Raw genomic sequence first — 5,291 nt, forward strand, 5'->3', positions numbered from 1 at the left:
ATCCATGACAGTTACCAGGAAAGTAGCTTTTAGACAAATCACACCTTTTTTTGTTTTGCCATGCCAATCAGCCTGGTTAAGCTGCAGCCAGGAAATCTGTTGCATGAAACTTGTTGGGGGGGAGTGTAAAATGCATTACTTGGATTGTACATGCATCTGCAAAACAAATTAACAAAACATAAAAATTTGCTACAAAGTTTATTGGTCAACAAAACAGGACTTTGAAAAGAGCAAGGAAAGCAAAAAAAAAACACATGTATGTAAATTTGAGACACTAAGGCCACATACACACGGGCGGACTGTTCGCCCAACTAAGTTCGTCAAACAATCCGACAAACAGTCCGTTCAAAATTTGCATGAACGGACTTGACCACACCCGATGAGCAGACAGTCCGCTGAAAGCGTGCGCGATGACGTGAACGGCATGTACGACGGGACGAGAAATTCGACGTCCAATACACTGCAATGCAACCTTCGCCGTGTAAATCCTTTCTGAGCATGCGCCAAACTTAGTCTGTCGAACTAGCCTACACACGAGCGGACTGTCCGCTGAAACTAAGTTTGGACGGACTGTCTTACGGAAATTCCGTAAGACTTTGTTCGTCAGACTGTCCGCTGAAACAGTCCGCTGAAGCCCACACACGAGCGGATTGTCCGCTGAAACACTGTTCAGCGGACTAAGTTGGGCGAACAGTCCGCCCGTGTGTACGCGGCCTAACAGAATATGGTTTTGAGGTCTGACCATTTTGCAGAGGAAATTTTACAGGAGTTAAAAGGACTGCACCCAAATGGACACAGTCTCTTAAAGATTTAAACATTTAGTAGTCACAACAGTTTGAGGAAGATTTTGCAATATAATGCAGCACAGACAATAAATCAAAGTGAAGCACAGCAATGTCACCAATTTGGACAACCCTAAAAACGAAACAAGGAGGAGAAGTGCCTTTAAGAATTCAAAATTGTTTAAAGGTTGTAACTTGGCGAGGGGGGGGGGGGGGTCTTACTCTGCCTGTAAAGTGGGGCAACTGTAGCATGTATCCAAAATGCTGCTTCAAAGGTGTGTACGGCTTTAGGAGAAAACGTACAAATCTACATTGCACCTGTAACATTTTAACCCAAATCAAAAAATAGCCTGCCCCCCAATACATACAAGGCCATTTGGGTCTGTTAAGGCTTAAAATGAGAACCCCCACGTGAAAATACCACCCCAAACTCAAAAAATATTATGGCCCTCCCACACAATTACAAACCCCTAGCCAAACACACAGCAAGCTAGTCCATGAAAGAAGGGTGGATGCTTGTGGGCAGGAGGGGCTCGGGCACCTCAAAAGTCAACTACTTTGTTCCAATATTCAGGGGGACAAGGGCCTCTTCCACACAACCCTAGGCTGGGGTTGTGGGAGGGCTGCAGACAGGGGGCTTTACGGAATGTAGAAAGCCCCTTTAATCTAGTGGGTACAAGGTGGTTTGTGGTTGGTATTGGGCTGAGCCCAACATGCCCCAAAGACAGCCGTCTATGTTGAGTGGATGTGGCCTTGTATGGTTCAGGAGGGGGGATGGGCGATCGCTCTTCTCGCCCCTTTCCTAGCTGGCCCTGTTGTATGCTATGAAAGAGGATGCGGTTTGGATTGTTGAAGGCAGCTCACAGAGGTGCGCCCATTCAACACACGCAATTGTATGTACGTTGCTTAACAAACACATTTGAACAAGTGCAAGAGGCGCTTGCACATTCACACTACTTACATTGATCTCACGCAGTTCTAAACGTACTTGCAGGCACAGCAGGCAGGCTTTCTCTGAAAAAATTACTTTCTCATTCTATTTTGGGCATATTTGTTACTTGGGCAGTTGTTACTAAACTTCCTCACCTCACCGCATAATATTGGCACCTACATCTTCTGTTAATATTTAATTGAAGATGCTGTGCGCCATGTCCATAGTGGTGCTCAGATTTCATTCTCCCGTGCTCCGAGGTTAAACTATAGTAAGTGGGGGATTCGCGTTCTGTTCCCAGTGCACTGTTTCGGAAATATGAAAATAAGCATTGCGCCTCGCCGTGCGCCTCTACTGATGGCACATGGCTTTCGTAAATCAGCCCCCTGTGTCACTTTCTTCTATGTTTTCCGAATGACAATTTTGTTTAACTACTTGCCACCCGCCCACCGTCAAATGACGGCGGAGCGGCTCTCGTTCTGGGACAACGTCATATGACTGCGTCCCAGAACGGATGCTCTCGGACGCGCAGTGCACGCCTTGTTGCTAGGACATGGCGTGACCCCGGTCTCTGGAAAGCGCTGCATCTGTGGCTTTTTAACCATGTGATCAGCTGTGTCCAATCACAGCCGGTCACATGTAAACAAGGAAGTGCCCTAATCAGTGATCCTTGTCTCACACTGATAGAATGTGAGGAGAGGAGACAAAATCAGCGGCATCTCCTCACAGGGGACAGCTAGGAACGTAATCAGGGCACTGATCATCAGTGCCCAGATTACAATAATGTAAAATAGTGTCACAAATCAGTGCCCACCATTGCCAGCTATCAGTGCCCACCAGTGGCAGCAATCAGTGCCCACCACTGCCCACAAGTGCCACCAATCAGTGCCCATTCGCTATGCCAGTCAGTGCTGGCAATCAGTGCCGCCTATCAGTCCCTGCCCATCACTTCTGTCACTCAATGCCCATCAGTAATGCCCATCAGTGTCACCCATCAGCGCCACCTATGAATGCCCATCAGTACCACCTATCCGTGCCACCTATCAGTGCCCACCAGTACCACCTATTAGTTCCCACCAGTGCCTCCTGTCAGTGCCACATATCAGTGCCCATAAATGCAGCATATTAGTACCTCCTCATCAGTGCCACCTAATCAGTGCCCATAAGTGCCGCTTCATCAATGCCCATAAGTGCCACCTCATCAATGCCCACCAGTTCAGCCTATCATTACCGCCTCATCAGTGCATATCAGTGAAGGCGAAAAATGGCTTAGTTACAAAATTTACAGACAAAAAAAGAAAGTACACAACTTTTTTTTCAAAATTTTTGATTTTTTTTTTAAATAAAAAACACGGCAGTGATTAAATACCACCAAAAGAAAGCTCTATTTGTGTGAAGAAAATGATAAATTATTTTGGGTACAGTGTAGCACAATCGCGCAATTGTCATTCAAAGTGCAACAGAGCTGACAGCTGAAAAATGGCTTGGGCACTGGGCAGGAAGGGGGTGTAAGTGCCCGCTAGGCAAGTGGTTAAAGGGTTTATTATATCTACTAAGAAATATCCACACTGGGCTTGTTGCTTCATTATTAAAACACAATCCTCAATGCTTACCAATAGTAAGAAATGGATAATGTAAACGTTACGGAGGACAAGAGTAGGTTAGTGGTTTGCAAAGTGTTGAACTTTTGCCACTGGTTGTACCAGTTTTCTATACACTCAATGCATGGATTACATTTTTGAACACCGATTGTCTTGCAAAGTTAAATATTCTCTGTCAAAAAAAGGGAGTGCAACAGAGAACCCTCTTGGGATGACATAGCATGACTTTGAGAGTCATGAATTTGAAGTGACAACCATTTCAGCCTATGGAACATTTATTAGTTTTTATTTCATGGGTCTCACTCAGATACTGTTATAGTGGTACTGTTAGATAACATTGTCGGTTTCACTTTTGGAAACTTGCAAATATTCATTCATTTGAACTTCGTCTGCATCTTCTTGACTAATACCACTAGAACCTGTTGAGAATTGTTTTACATTCTGAGGATTCTTTCGCCTGCAAAGCATAAGTAGCCATGATTTGTAACCGTGTCCTATAAACACATACAACAGAGGATCCAGGCAGGTGTTCAGTACAGCTAAACATAATGATGCCACAACAGTCGTTTGGAGGACCTTGTGTAAGCTGCATTCATCTGGGTGGTGGACTAAATAATGGAGATGGACAGTTCTCTGAATGTGGTATGGGAGAAAACAGATACAGCAAACAAGCAGAACTAGGACAATCATAGTGACCTGCTTTCTGATACTTCTTTTCTCCATAGGCAAAGACTTGATGTGTCTGATGAGTAACACATTACTAATTGAAATTATCAACATTGGAAGAATAAATCCAACAATAACCGCATAATAGTTCATGTACATTATTCTTTGCCATGCCTGTACCAGAGCAGGCTCAAAGCACCTTGTTACTCCATCACGGTAAACAGTACCTAAAAGCAGGAAGGGAGAAGTGCTAGCACAGGTAAAAACCCATACACAAGAACAGGTGATAGTTAGTTATTTTTTTCTTATTAACTGTTCCAGGATAAGCTACTGAGATGTACCGAAACACACTCAGGCAGGCCAAGAAGAAGATGCTGGAATACATGCTGAAATAGAAGGAGAATGATACAACCCGGCAAATGAAGTCCCCAAATATCCAGACTGCCCCCTTCAGAAAGTAGATTATTTTAAGAGGCAGGAAGATTATGAATATTAAGTCAGCTATGGCAAGATTTAGTAAACAGATAGCAGAGGTGCCTTTCTTTTTTCTGATCTTGTAAAAGAAATATATAGCTGTTCCGTTAAACAGAAGTCCAACAAAAAAAACTATGATATAAATGGAGATGTACACCGGGTGCTTGAAATCATCTTCAGGAGGGCAAGGGTGACTGGTGTTGCTCTGGTTGCCATCATCAATGTCCATCTAAAATAGGAAAATATTATACAGAAGTTTTGTTCAGTATGCAAATGCCATGTAAATGCTACATCATCATTACACTTCATACAGTGTTGCGCTATCCAGATAGTGCATCAATAAAGTGTTTAAACAAACATGATCCATGCAAATAAAATTGATTCATAAACATCCAAGGAAAATTCATATAAAAAAAGTGCACAGTGCAAAGCAGTCCATTTATATCTAGTCAGTGCAGATAGTCTATCGATTTGTATATGTAACGCCCAAATCCTATGATCCTGTGTGTGTGTGACCACTTCACACCAACAGGTAAAACCTCAAAAATGAAGGTCTGGCTGCGCTCTTTAGAGCATGAACACTGTAGCTCATGGCTATTTTATGTAGTTTGTAACACCTGATTTTTTTTTTTTATCCGACAGTAATAGGCTCGAATTGAACAGCGGAAGTTGCAGCCTAAGACCCCTTTCACACTGGAGTACATTCACACTGTGGCATTGCGCTGGCAGGACGTAAAAAAAAAAAGTCCTGAAAGCAACTTCTTTGCAGCGCTGCAGGAGCGGTGAATACACCGCTCCTAAAGCACCCCATGGGCAGCGCCGCTGCAGCAGGGGTTA

General features: G+C 43.8%; 1 pseudogene; it reads right to left on the reverse strand.

The window, feature by feature from the left end:
* Positions 1 to 209: 209 nt before the first annotated feature.
* Positions 210 to 4,702, reverse strand: LOC143988505 (cysteinyl leukotriene receptor 2-like; annotated as a pseudogene).
* Between the last annotated feature and the right edge of the window lie 589 nt (positions 4,703 to 5,291).

This window comes from Lithobates pipiens, unplaced genomic scaffold, assembly GCF_037356315.1.
Source record: "Lithobates pipiens isolate NorthernLeopardFrog02 unplaced genomic scaffold, aLitPip1_a1.2 Scaffold_18, whole genome shotgun sequence".
Taxonomy (NCBI): Eukaryota; Metazoa; Chordata; class Amphibia; order Anura; family Ranidae; genus Lithobates; species Lithobates pipiens.